The sequence below is a fragment of the Dunckerocampus dactyliophorus genome, chromosome 1, assembly GCF_027744805.1.
Source record: "Dunckerocampus dactyliophorus isolate RoL2022-P2 chromosome 1, RoL_Ddac_1.1, whole genome shotgun sequence".
NCBI lineage: Eukaryota > Metazoa > Chordata > Actinopteri > Syngnathiformes > Syngnathidae > Dunckerocampus > Dunckerocampus dactyliophorus.
This window is the reverse complement of record NC_072819.1, coordinates 20,178,558-20,193,851: the sequence shown is the minus strand read 5'-3', so window position 1 is coordinate 20,193,851 and position 15,294 is coordinate 20,178,558. Positions and strand designations below refer to the sequence as shown.

The 15,294-nt window shown below is 38.1% G+C and overlaps 1 protein-coding gene across 1 annotated transcript in view; it reads right to left on the bottom strand.

Annotated features, from left to right (window-relative positions):
* rhoab (ras homolog gene family, member Ab) overlaps window positions 1–12,505 on the bottom strand; it is a 28,162-nt gene extending 15,657 nt beyond the window's left edge. Inside the window, exon 1 of the mRNA XM_054772904.1 lies at window positions 12,337–12,505. The gene's annotated coding sequence lies outside the window, so the exon portion shown is untranslated. The remainder of the gene's footprint in view (window positions 1–12,336) is intronic.
* Window positions 12,506–15,294: the final 2,789 nt, after the last annotated feature.

The following is a 15,294-nucleotide window of genomic DNA, read 5'->3' as shown; positions in this document are numbered from 1 at the left end:
AACTTACTGTAAATGATTTTGGTTATTATTAAGAAAACCATGGAAGCTGCTAGATATCAGCTCTTAAATTCAACTCTTATGAGCTATATTTGTTATTATATTTGTGCAAACAAATGTACCTTTAGTTGTACCAGGCTTTAAAATGGATCAGTAAACAAGGGTGGTCTAATATTTTATTTCCATGACTGCATATCCCAATATTTTTTCCACAACGTGAGTTTAGACAAAATCAAAGCCAAGTATGCAACGGTCCCAGGCTTTGCAACTGGGACTTCCTTGTACATTTGTGGTCGAGCTTGTCGTGCTACAGTAAATAATTGTGATTGCGAAGCTTGCTGGAAATCGCGAGTCCATTGTTTTCAGCAGGTTTTTAAAGCCATTTTTTTCACTGATGCAACGGGAATCATATCTTTAGCAATGTGGTAGGACACCACTTTGTGTTGTGGCAAGAGTTGTGCAGCCAGTGCGCAGCTTCACACATTCCTTGTATTGGAGTTTGTGCCAAGTTTTAAGGAGGTGAAAAAGATTTTTTTAATGCTCAGAATTCGAAGTACCTCAAAATTACTGAGCTACGACGAAGTATTAGGGCCACTTTCTGACTAATTCTTCCATCGCAGACGCTTCGACTGAGCAGCTGGGTTTCTGCTTCACCCCTCCTCCCTCTTCTTGCATGCCCGAAGGGGGAACGGGCCAGGAGCTCACACGCAGTACAGAGAGATGAGGGGATACAGCGCAAATCCAGTCTCTATCGTTATGAACGATATGGTTGTTTTTGATATCATGCTTAAAGTAAATATTGATATACTAAAAATAGGTATATTGGCCAGCCCTAGCGTCACCTTAGTATTTTTATAGGTGTTCTATTCAAACGTGGTGCCTTTTTGTCAAAGTAGATTTAATAATGCTGCAAGTTGGATACACCTGTGCTATCATAACCCTGGACTCTGAATTTAAACTGTTTATACAGGACAGATTTCTAGAAGAAAATATTTTTCTTCTAGAAATCTGTATATATCTGTATATTCTTTTATTTTGTTGTGTTATTTTTAACTAAAAAATATATTACTGAACAATTACTTCCTCTAGGGGTATAACGATTCATTCACTACATCAATGCATTGCTTTATATTCCTACGATTCAACTACATTGCTCTGGGTTGTCAAGTTTCCATTCAGGACGACATATACAGTATATCGATCTAACATCATTTAAAGGTAATCAATCGACTCAATCAACACTATGAAATAAAGCGTTGGATTTAAGCACGGTAGGCTTCATATGTGTTTTTTTTCCTCGTACTTTTCATGATAAAGACATTAAACGTTACTTGATTCAGTCTGCCTGTCTGTGACGTCATCGTCATGGGAGTTATAGTGGACCTATGAAACACAGCTGATTTGCTTCTTCTCACGCTGTGCCATACGTCTACATCGCCGCCATACTGGCTGTGGCAAAACTCGTTTTACCGCCCAAACCAAATCCCAGGGAATAACCTTTTACAGGTAAAACTTAACAATTACCTTTGATAGTATTTGGCCCATAGACTACATGAATTGGCCATTATAACATCGTTTTGAGAGCATAATTTGTCGACGTTGTGGAAAAGTGCACAATTCCACGCACAATTCATTCAATGTCATCTCCCACTGTGTCACTATTTTCAGACACTCTCACGTACACATGTGCACATACACAAAACATGTCAGTCATGACACACACGCATACACAGGCACACACAGTGCTGGCAGAACAAATGTGGAGTGATGAGATTAAGAATGCGGGATAGTTGACATCACTTTGTACTAGCAAAGATGTGACTGAGTGACTGGGTGACTGACTAAGTGTAATATAAGCATGCGTTATAACATTTCATTTGGCCCATACAGGCGAGAAAGTTTCAACACCTAATTGAGGATACCATACCACATTTTGCTCTGGAATTTGCATAACGTCCTCTCAAAGTGCAGGTTCGGCTTGCACTATGTAAAGTAAATAATGAATCATGACAAGTTATACCATCCTGTTCATCCTTAATTTTGTATTGCATTTTTAACTGATTTTTTGTACTCATTGATAATTTATTCTTAAGTATGTCAGCATTATTGATAATTTATACCGGATTCCCTTACAAAAAACAACGGGAATCTAGGAAACTTCACCTGCACTGTCCAGGATCCAGGTATTTATTTCACAGTCACACTGGTTGAATTTTTGGCTAAAAAGTTACGGAACCGATTTACAGTTACTGAATCGTTTCGTATCTTATCGTTCTAAATGAACCAACATCGTCCTTGAATTGTATCGGCAACCACGAATCGTGATACAAATCAAATAATTATTAATACAAATCATTACAGGCCTACATTTCTCATGTATTAATTTTACTGTAAAACAGGCATCAAATGAAATGTAGTTTTGTGTCAAATAGTACAAAATGTTGTACTTTTGTAATAGTCACATAGTACTCTTGGATTAAATAGGTCAGGTAACAAAAAGAGGCTCAATATTTTAGACTCACTTTTAGTGTTCTTAGCAACTCTGCCATTAAATTAAGTTTTGCAATGGTAATGTGATGGTTTAATTCATCCTGAACGTGCATATTTACATTGGAGCACGTCACATAGCACAATTCACAGTTTCGCATGTCCAAAAAGGAGTAGGCAAAAGCAAAGCTTATTCATGTTCAAGGGTCATGTTCTGCTGGTTGTTGAAAAACGGTGAATAAATAAGGTAATAAATAAGTCATAAAAATTATGTCATAATTTAAAAAAAAAAATGCAGATGCAGCAGGGGTACAACACAGTGGCAGCAGTCACATGCAGCCCACCACCACAGCTTCAGAAAATCCTAAGGGAAACCCGGAATACAGAAACATGTTTAGCAAGTTAGCTGTTTGATTGCAGGACATCCCCTTACAGTGCACTCAACTATTTGCTAGTGTATTGTAGTGTGTCCTTATAATTATCAACATTATCAACCAAACCAAATTTGGTGGATGTGCACGTTAGCATCCTTCCTTTTCTATACTACTATACTGCACAGTTTTAATATTTTATTCTGATCTTACGATTAAATTCCCCCCTCTCCAACAAACTGACCATTACGAAAAGCCCTGTGCAATGCTGCAAGCGTCCTATAAATGGTCAATGAATAATCTAAGTAGGACAGTGCTGTCAAAAATATTAGCCCATTCCCTGGATGACTTGAAGAAGAAAAGACAAAAAAATGGGGCAGCGGCCGCCTGGAGGCACATGCACAGTCAATGTTTGACCAGCCACCGGGTAAAAAGTCTAGCTAACAATGTGCCCTCACTTTAACAAATGCCACCTCATTGCTGAAAGGAAAGTCATTAGACACTAATGCATGCCTTAGAGCTGATAAGAATACTGAGGAAAGGCACGCCACAAGGCATTATAAAAGGTGACTATCAATGTCTGTAACCAGTCAATCTGCATGGTTTTGTGTTAACAGAAAAGAGGCAGCACAGGACACACAAGAAAAAGCATGACACAAGAAAGGCGGCAACAGGAAAATGACCATTATCATAACAAAGGAGTTTGTTGTGTCTGAACTCAAGTCATTTCCCTCCCAAACTTTAATCTCAGCCCAAGATTCTCAATCTTAAAGTCGACAAAGACATGACAAAGACAAAAACCAGGTCAAATTACACATGGCAGGTAAAGACGTGTCAAATTCACATGTAAGATTAATAAGGTATCAGAACATTTTGCAGACAACTAGTCTGTTCTTTCCACAAAAAGGAAGCATCATCCTGAAGTCTTTAGAAGCTTAATATACCTGTAGATGATTGCCTTTATACCAATATCCGATATACAGATATAAAGGACTTCAGACAAACTTTTTAATATATATATATATATACACATACATATACATATTTTTACTCTGAGCACAGTGACGCACACAGGGACACACACCGAAATCGACTTACAAAGTAAATATTCACATTTCCTATCGTTTTCACTGTATTACTGATAAATAAACAATAAATGGCAACTGTCTTCTCTATCCACCCTGTTTCTGTACCTAGCTTCTGGAAGGCCTCATTGGTGGCATCATATACATTATAACTCAAATACCTCCCTCGTTCCCTCTTTCCTTTGGCGTGTCTCCTTTCCTCCTCTTCATGAGTTAATGTGGGTTGGCAAACTAGCTCATTTGCACGTTACTCAACTAATGGGCTGAAGTGTGGAGCACAAGTTTGTCAGCAACAACAAATACTCAATGATTAAATAAAATTGGCAAATTAACTGGTAAGATTGCCAACTTCTGTAAAAATAAATAAGGTGCACCTTGTTGATTGTGTGAAATAAATGTACTATTTGACACAAACTTGAATTTAATCTGATGACTGTTTCAGAGTACTGTATTTTCCAGACTATAAATCGCTCCGGAGTATAAATTACAGCAGCCAAAAATGCACGATGAAGAGGAGAAAAACATATATAAGTCACATTTTGGAGGAAATTTGTTTTATAAAATCAAAGACCAAGAACAGACATTTCATCTTGAAAGGCAAGTTATAGTGATAACAACAAACTGGAGAACAATAGCAGGGTTTCCCCTAGGATTTTTTGAAGCTGCTGTCATGCCACTGCTGCCTCTGGATTTTTTTTTATTGACAAATAGCAATTTTGTAAATGACTTATTTATTATTTAACTTTTTTCAACAACTAGCCAAACATGAACCAAAAACATAGCAAAACTGTTAATTTAATGGCAAAGTTGCTGAGAGCACTGCCAACATTTAATTGTAGTTTATTTACAAAGCACATCTCCACTCAGTGTGCTCATTTGTCATTAAATACAGGTGTCATGTTTGAATAAAACACTTTAGGGTTTCCTCTAGGATTTTTTGAAGCTGTGGTGGTGGGATGCGTGGGAGGCGAACTGCCGCTGCTTTGTCAGGATTTTTTTTATCCAGTAGTACCTTGCATAACATAAACCTCCTTTTACATAAATTCCATGGAACATAAAGAATTTATGTAAAGTTTTTGCTTCGTATTACAGAAGAAATTCCATATAACAAAGCGTCAAGTCAGTGCAAGTCTTTTTTTTTCTCCAATCAACTTTATTAATGCTTCAAATCGGTGCAAGTTCAGACTAACACTTGGTGACGCCTTCTGACGCATCACGCTCTCATTGGCTGATTTTCGGGGCACTGCCTCCGCTCTCATCTCATTGGCTGATTATCAGGGCACCGCCTACGCTCTCATCTCATTGGCGGAGTTATACAGCACGTACGTGTGTTTGAGAGAGACAGGCTTGTCCCTTCAAACTCCTTCCTCTTCGTAGTCCCCCTGAAACTAACTTAAACAATTAAGTTAAGTTACAAATTAAAATTTTGCACACAGCATTATCATGTAGTGCGTGTGCGTTAGTCTGTGTGACCAGCTGACTCTTAGAGTCGCGTTTCGACTCAGGCTAGTCCTCCTCCTCCTTCCTGCCTCCACTTGCGCTCCTGATCAAGACATCTCGTGAACGGTAAGATTGTTTTTGTTTTTAAGTCTTATTCATTTACAGTAATCTTATTTTTTTTACCTTATTTTATATTGGAATGTTACTGTACTATGTTTATGCTAACGTTTTCTTATATTTTCCTACCATATTTGATGGACTTTGATTATTTTGAAGTGCCAAAGGGGTGAGTTTGGGAAGATCTTGGAACGGATTTACATGTATTTTACAATTCGTATAACATAAAATCCCTATAACATAAAGGTTCTCGGAACGAATTATTTACGTTGTTGAGGAGTCTACTGTATTTAAATTTACTGTCTGTGATAATGTCAACATTAGGGTTGTTTTTAAAGGCTTGAACAAATGCATTAATTAACTTTAAGTGCCTTTCTCTCTGCCTTTTCTTCCACTACGGTGCATGTTTTTCATTTGACAGTTATTTCATTTCAAATTAATTGTGGTCAATATTTAAAATAGGCTGTACATGTATCTATCTAGCACAGGGGGTGCTCACACTTTTTCAGCCTTTGGGATGCTTTGTCCCGAAGATTTAATTCCTACTATAAACATAGACAATATATATTTATTTATTTTACTTATAAATAAGAGTATTTATGTACATCGTAAATGTATATGAGGGGTGCACACAATCAAAATGATCTACCTCTTACTTTGCAAATCACACACTATAAAACATATAGCATACATAATACCCAAGTCGTAAACTTTGCAAGTACTATACTAAATACTAATGATTAGTATTTCACAGTCACAGTTTCAAAGTTTACAGATCAAAATAGTTGATATCATTAAGTACAATCCAAACCAATATGGTAAAGATAATTACACGTAATTCCTCAATAGCTGTGTACATAAACTGAGTAATTTGCCATTGAAAATAGCTACGTAGCGTTCATCAAATATTCTTTGGCAAACTACTCCACATCAGCTGGTGAGCTACTGCTAGCATAGGAGCTGCCTGTTCGAGATAGAGGTGGGGTAAATCTACTCTTATACGCATCGTTATGCAGACATTGACGATTATTAATTGATTCATCAATGTCGATAATCGATGCTGACAAAACAAAAAGACGGAACAAAAAGACGGAAAGCAGAAGTGCCGCCCGGATAGTTTATGGTGGTGCACCTAAGACACTACCTAACGGCTGAGCGTAAACTCCGACCCACACCATCAGCATTTAAAGCCAGCGCATGGAAGCACTTTGGCTTTCACATAGTTGAAGGTAAAAATGAGCTATGCAAGCTTGGTCATAAAAGCTCAAAATATTTTGGACACGACAAATATGAAAAACACGTTTCCACTCAAACGAGAAGGAAAAACAGCCAGCTGATGTTGCTGCCGGCAAGAGAGCCATCGAGCAGGTGATAACTAATTTTCCACCCAACTCGGAAAAGACGCTGTTGTGTCACCGTAACAGCGCACTTCACTACTAATGACTGGAAGCTAGCGTCTCATGTGCTACAAACGAGAGGAGTGAATGAGAGCCATATGTGTGTGAATATGGCTGAGCTGTTAAATAATGTTGCAGAGGCATGCAGATTTGTTGTGGCCTATTCATTTGTATTTGTTAATAAAGCAGCCTGTTTTTTTTTGGGTAATTCATAATATACTGAAGTCTGCAAGCATTATTCATGTATGAGAGCTGCTAGACAGTACAGAAAACTATGTTTTGCATGAAAGCTGTTTTTGACTTTGCTAAACAACAAAAATATGTCATTTATTTTGTTATTTATTGATGAATGGCAGATTTTTTTATGTTGGTTATTCAGAATATGCTGAAGTTTGTGTTAATTTTATACATGCGGCTAGTGGCGCAATTTACTTTTCCTAATGGTTCTGTACAATGAGCAATATGTTGGTAGATGTAACCATCCAATTATTAAGATAATGGAAGTATATTCATCTATTTTAAATTGTGTAAAAAAAATTACACATAAAATGATGCATCGAGATGCATAGATAACCGTTTTATCATTGCATCACAGGCCTCTGAATCGTAATCTCATCGAATCGTGAGGTGGCCAGAGATTCCCACCTCTAGTTGGAGACTCCTGTTATAGTGTCACTGTCGAAAGCGGTACACACTTCACCCGAGCATTCTTTGAAGCTGTGGTGGCAGGCTGCATGGGCCTGCAACGCTGTATCGTGCCGCTGCTGCGTCTGCATTTTTAAAAAAATTAGAAATAGCAATTTTTTATGACTTATTTATTTATTAACTTATTTAATTGAAACAACCAGCAGAACATGAACCGAGAACATTGCAAAACTTTTAATTTAATGGCAAAGTTGCTGAGAGCACTTAAAGCGAGTCTAAACTATTGAGCCTTCTTTTATTACTCAACCTATTTAGTCAAATAATACAATGTGACTATTTGTAAAGTACAACATTTTGTACTACTTGATACAAACCTACATTTAATTTGATGCCGGTTTTAAGGAATATGAATACACAGTAAATTCATTGTTCAATAATAAATTTAGTTCAAAATAACACAATTAACAAAATAACTTAAATACAGAAATATATCCTGCATAAACAGCATAAATTCAGAGTGCAGGGTTATGATAGCACAGGTGTATCCAACTTGAAGCACTATTAAAGCTACTTTTACAAAAAGAAAGGTGAGGTATTTGTGTTTTATGTGACTGCCAGCATTTAAATTGCACTTTTACAATCGTCACCGTCTAAAGCTTCCCTGTACACTACGTGTTTCTGTTGAACAACTTCGACACACAACCAGTGTTTTGAAGATAGCCATAAGTATGACGAAACAAAGGGAAAGTCAACACAAGACGTTTCGCGTGTCTGGTCACATAGTGCGCATGTGCCAGCAATGCAGACAGGCATTTCCGGTGCATGCTTATCAAAATAAAGCACAGTGAAACAGTTTTATGATATTTTAAATTGTTTGCAAAATAATTGTGCTCAATAAGTGCATAAATAATAACCTATATGTATTTATATAGCAAAAATATCCATTAATACAATATTACTTAAAATTGTTTTCAAGTTTTAAAAGCACCCTCATTTTTAAGGTTTAGCGGCTTTTATTTTTTAGTAGTGCACAACCACCATCAATTACATGTACCAGAAACCCTTCAGGTGCACAACTAGTGTTTTGCTGGCAACCAGTCCGAAGTCAGCTGGGATAGGCTCGAGCATACCCCTGCGACCCTAATGAGGAGAAACGGCGTAGAAAATGGATGGATGAACTTGTATAACATCCCCATCAGCATTGTAGTCCATTGACAGCGACTTAGCCCCCACGTCTCCTAAGTCCAGCTCTGGTCAGATTTCTGTGATGAAGAACGCAGCTCCGCTTAGTTGCTGGGGACAATTACCGTAAGTAAAGAGTTTGGCTTCTCAAAACAATATGGGTTCAAAAGATTAATACATTTGCATCACAAATATGCCTTCTCAAAAAACAAAAACAAAAAATTCAGACCTCACACTCGGCATCATATTTGTCTCCCGCCGTATTCCTGCGCACTTTCGCCTGTGCATTCTTGTGTATGTGACGAAGACGCTCCCATCTACTTCCGTGACGGAATGCCGCAGTCATCTTGTTTACGTATATGTGTTCCACAGCAGAAGATGATGCTGTGTCTTCGTCACATACAGCACACTTGAGTACATAGGCGACAGTGCGCAGGGATACGGCAGGAGACATAACGCCGAGCGTTTTGTGAGATTTGAGGTCACGTACCGATAACGGCAGCAGCTCTTTCGTCAAACTAATGCCGTGTAATAAATGAACACATTATGTTTCTTTTACTGTGATACCACTTGATGCATTTCACAAATAAACACGTTTCTGCAGAAGACAAATACAGCAATACGGAAAAGAGCGCCGGATTTATCTTAACATTTGGTCTCAACAAAACAGTCATTTAAATCATGACCAATAGTCAACTATTATAACATGTCCTGTTATCAACAGCAATGATACAATTCAGAAAAGCTGCACATTTCTATCACAAACATCTGGACAAAAACAAAGTATACAGCAAAGTATGAAACTCTCTAGACTATTACAATCAGTGAAATTATAAAGTGGGCACAGCCAGGACGCCTTACTCCCCCCTCGCATAACCAGCCCTTTATAGTCATTATAAATTGTACATTTACAATTGAAAGGCGAAACTTCAAAATAATTCTAGATTGAGGACATATGGCGTTAGCAAGCTTTGTTGCTCTGTGGAGCATGGCGCTGTGTGATGAGGTCTTACTTGCACGCCAATATCAATATTTGCAGAAAAACTGATAGATCCGATCCGATGTCCTATTTTTATGCCAATATCAGCCATCCCTAGGGTTTAACAATTTCTAATCTACAAGTAAATGCATGATGCTGACACAATAATTGATGACAACAAGGCAGATTCTTGCCCCGGGTGCTCCTAATATTCATTTGTATAGCATGTACTGTGACCAGCAAGCACTATTGTGGACACAAGCTGAAGATCTGAGCACTATCTGACATGTTGACAACCTGTTTTAACATACATGTTGAAGAGGATGCCTGAGGTTAGGGGTGTCTCAATACAACGTTTTCACTTCCAATAATACCAATATTGTAGCCTTGAATATTAGCCGATACCAATATTGATCCGATAACAGCACGAATCATACATACTTTATTACTTATTGTCATGTGGAATGATAGAAAATGCTTGAACAAGTGATATTACTCAAACCGAATAGTCATTAAAGTAGGTATGAGAAAAACAGATCTATTTACGCATGTGGGGTATAGTTTCCTTAAGCGCCACAGCTATCAAATATTTTAGTGATTGGGTATTCTACTGAAAATCCCTTTGATTAATCAAGTAATATTTCTGCTTGATTAAAGAGCAATTATAAAAAACAAAAAACATGATATTTCAACAAGTGACCAATTGGCTGGGTGATTAATTGAAAAATAACCGAAATCGACATTTAGAGCTTCTAATCGACAAAGCTGCCGTGTAGGTTATTTTGGCCCCCTCTCCCCAGGGTGCTCAACTTTGTGACAAAAGACAATGCGTTCAAAATTTGATTCGGTAATTTTGCCTTGTTCACAGTTCAGCAGTGGTGTCAATATGTAACAGATATATTAATTTATTTTGGCTGCACAGAGATTCTGTCGCTCCCTGCCCGAGTACCTGGTCCCTCCCCTCACACACAAGCACAGCGAGGCGCAGTTCTTTCTGTCTCACTCACTCGACTGCAGCAGAGAATAAGAGAGAAACGGCTGAAGAAACTGCATTCTTTTTTACACCATGGTCAGCTGTGGCTTTGTAAAACAATATAACACTACACTTTAGTGCCACGCTGTCAGGGCCTGTCAAGGAGAACAGTCTAGTTTTTTTTCACACAAATTTTAGAGTGCATATTACAGTGTTTTAACGTTCCTACTAGTTTTCAGGTCCATTGTTCCAATAAGTAACCCTAAATCGTTCATTGGTGCATAGTCATTTAACATGATACAAAATTATACAAATATTTAATATTCAATAGTTGAGTGAAATAATCATACATTCACCGAAATCGAGGTTTAATTAATCGTGATTTAGATTTTTGCCAAAATCGTCCACCTCTAACATACACCATCCATCCATTCTTTTTCTATGCCGCTTATCCTAATTTGTCTTATTTTCTCTTGTGCATTTATAATTGCTCTTTAACCAATCAAAAACGTTTTTATCAGATTACTTAAATAATCAAAGGAATTTTCAGTCGAATACACAATATTGTACATTTGCATTGACTTATCTATGACATTCCAACAATATTACACTATTAGTCAACTGTACTATGTTATGTATAACCAGTCCAATGTAAGACTTGATTGCCTTACCGAGCTACCCATGTTGTTCCTTCCTAAATTCACTGTATTACTGTAAACAACACTACGTCAAAAGGCTATGCTGTCCAAAAGGAAGACTTTAGTAGTCTGAACTTGAATTGGTGTCCATTGTTTGACAACCACTGATACATAAAAAAAAAATCAATCCACTCCCGATGATTTCATCCACTACCCAGTCTGCCATAGCGCAGATTTAAAGTCAAAAAAGTGGTCTGTAGCACAGAGAGAGAACTGTGTGTCTCATCCTAGGAGAGCTCCCAGTATAAACCAGTGTTTTTAAAGCAGCCTGCCACTGGGTGGGTCACCAGAAAGATGGCGTCATCACAGAGGCAACAGATGGTTAGTGTGTCTGCAGTGGAAGAACGTGTGGGTGGCCTCAATTAAAATTCAACACCCGAAGAAAGCCACATTAAACACGCCTATGACTTATTACCAACTGGAGGCAACCTTAGGACAGCAAGCCTAACATGTGACAGGCGTTACATTTAAAAATATTAGTTGGCCTCACCGCCGATTGCCATCCTGTATTGTCAGGATTTAAAGAATAGGATTTATGTTTGATATCAGAAAAAATTAAGTTTGAATGTAACTTTAGACTTTAGCGAAAAGTCAACGACCCGCCTGTTCAGTCGAGAAAAGAGCCTCTTTGTTTGGCTACAGTCGTTTCGCCAATCTAGGCCAACAGTCAAATTACATTTTACAACCGAAAATTAAATACAATTTCACACTTATTTATTTGAATAAATGTTGTTTAGGTCACCGCGGGTCTGGCATCCAAACTAGAGCAGCTTTCCCCCAAGAGTATAACTGGCTGGAAAGTGCGGAAGCGGCATTAGCAATGGAGGTCGTTCGGTGGGGAGCTAGCGACGTTAGCATCGGTTAGCCGAGGCTTACAAAGCCCTCGCATAACAGCAATCCCCTCCTGTTCTGTACACGACAATACAAATACCCATCTCTCCAAATTATCGTGAAAGTAAGTTTACCTGCGGTTTGTGTGGACAAAGTTGTGCGTTCGATGGAGAAGCGTCGCTCGCTGCTGCCAACCACCAGCCCCACTCACTACTGTGATACAATTGAACTGCTTGTCGCGAGCGCTCAAGCAAGGGTTTGAAACTCCGAACTCGGAAGGTGGGGGGAGGGGTGGCGGGCACGCGCTCAAGAGCCACACCTGCGCGAGCACGATAAAGTTGACGATGGTGAAGGCGCTCGTACACGTTAAAACTATACTATTCGAATGCGATCATGATTATGTGTCCATCTATTTTATTTGTTACATACCGTATATTCTAAACAACTAAAATATAATGGCTTTTAAAAATACTCTGTATTTCCTACCAGAACAAATGTAACTTTTTCAGTGGTACTTTAACTTTGAGCTTACTGCCCCACCTGGTGGTCATTATCGGTCATTTTTTCACAATATTCAGTGAACGTCACTTTTAAATCAAGTTTGGCAATAGAAGCAGGTGCAAAAAGCAAGCAATTTCAATTTTAATTAAATGTAATATTTCATTTCAATGTTATTTGTTTATTCAAGTCACAATTCACCACAAATCGCCACATAAATAAACAGTTATTATTTATTATAATTGAACATATTAAAGTGTGTAATGTAATATCATTTTGTATACCGCTTATCCTGTCCAGAGTCACAGTGAGCTGGAGCCTATCCCAGCTGATTTCGGGCAAAAGGAAGACAAGTCCTTAGGCTGATCACCAGTCAATCAAAATTTGTCAAAACATGCACCCTTAATGTGTTGCTTGTGCTGTTATTTATCTGACATATGCTGTAATTGGTTCCCAAAGTTTGACCCCATAAGTTGGGTTAATTTGAAATTTCTCACGCAGTTCAATGCACTTGAAAAAAAACCCAACCCACTATAACTTTAGGGTGTTTAGCCAACTCACCAAAAAATTCATACCTTTAGGGCACTGACAAGCACGTGTGTACAATTTGAGCAAGACTGGTTGAAAAACATGGCCACCACCAAGCAGAACGTCTTTGCAGGGACACAGGTGGCACTTAGCTACTAATTGTCCATAAGTCATTGACTATTTGTCTAGTCATTATACTGTGCAACTTTGAAGATATCCATATACCGTGTACTCTAGCAAGTCTTTCAAAGATTTTCAATAGGTGTCTCAATTTTTTCACTTGGCTCTATCTAAAGGGTTACTGTACACTGTGTTCCAAACTATTATGCAAATAGGATTTTAGTATCATAAACATAATTTTTTTTTTGTTTTTCAATGAAATTCATGGATGGCATTGTGTCTCGGAGCTCTTTGGATTACTGATATCAGTCTCGGACAACTGTCATAGTTAGTTTGCCAGGTGAGCCCACTTAAAAGAAAACTACTGAAAAATGATGTTGCACATTCTTAAACATGCCACAGATTTCAAGCAATATGGGAAAGAAAAAGGATCTCTCTGCTGACAAAAAAGCGTCAAATATTGCAATGCAATGGACAAGGCATGAAAACGTTCAATAATTCACAAAAACTTTCGTACGGTGAAGAAATTTGTGGCTGATTCAAATGACAGCCAAGATTGTGCCGATAATGGCATAATGACAAAGGTTTCTGCCAGACAAATTTAAGGAATCAAGAGAGCACTTGCTAAAAAACATACCAAAGCAGCAAAGAGGTATTTGAAGCTGTTGGTGCCTGTGAAGTGCCATGAATCTCAAGGTGTAGGATCCTGCACAGGCTCGCAGTTATGCATTAACCTACTGTTTAGCCACCCCTAACCAATACTCACAAGCAGAAACGGTTGCAGTGGGACAACAAATACATGAAGATTAATTTTCAAACAATCCCGTTTACTGCTGAGGGCCGTGCAACCTTGTGTGGTCCAGATGGATGAAGTAGAGTATGGCCAGCATATCTCAACAAGGCTGTGATATCAGCAAGGAGGTGGCTGAGTCATGTTTTGGATCGGAATCATTGGGAGAGAGCTGGTAGGCCCTTTATGGTCATTGAAGGTGTGAAAATGACCTTAGCAAAGTATGTAGAGTTTCTGACTGACCACGTTCTTCCATGGTACAGTATGAAGAACCATACCGTCTGTAGCAAAATAACCTTCATGCATGACAATGCACCATCTCATGATGTACAGAATACCTACCTCTCTGTCATTGGCTGGTATTGGCATAAAAGGAGTGAAACTCATGGTTTGACCCCCTTTTTTCTCCTGACCTCAACCTATGAGAACCTATGGAGCATCATCTGAGGGTGGGAGGCAGATCACAGCTAAACAGCAGCTGTGGGAGGCTATTCTGACATCTTGCACAGAAATTCAAGCAGAAACACTCCAAAAACTCACAAGTACAATGTAAGAATTGTGAAGGTAAGGGATCTTATGTTAACATGTAACTTGGTCTGTTAAAATGTTAGTGATTGAAATAGCTTTTGCATTCAGTAAATATGACCTCCTTATGGGGCAAATTCAACAAATTACCATTTTCAGTTCTTAGCAACCAGTGAAATGCGTTGAAACTCTGTTGTGCATAATAATGTGGAACAGTGCGTTTTAAGTTTTTATTTAAACAAAAAATACCGTTATCATTGGGAGGTTTGTTCAATACCATTCAAAGTGTACTCTAAAGGTTGATGACTTGAAAATTATGACTGTAATTTATATTGACGATATAGCAAAATCAGAGAAAAATATAACTTGCATCATAATTTGGAACACAGTGTACTAATGTGTCCTCCTGAGGACAGCTACAGTAAGAACATAGCATTGTGATAAGGATTAACAAGGGTCTGTCAATGCAGGGCCTACAACAAAAATATAGTGCCATTCAAACAGATACAATGCTTAATTCAAGGTAAACATACTGTACTACTGCATAAGGTGTGTCCTCACTGTGCAATCCACACAACATAAACTGCAACACACATCTTATACAATCATCTTTTTATTTTATATACAGAAA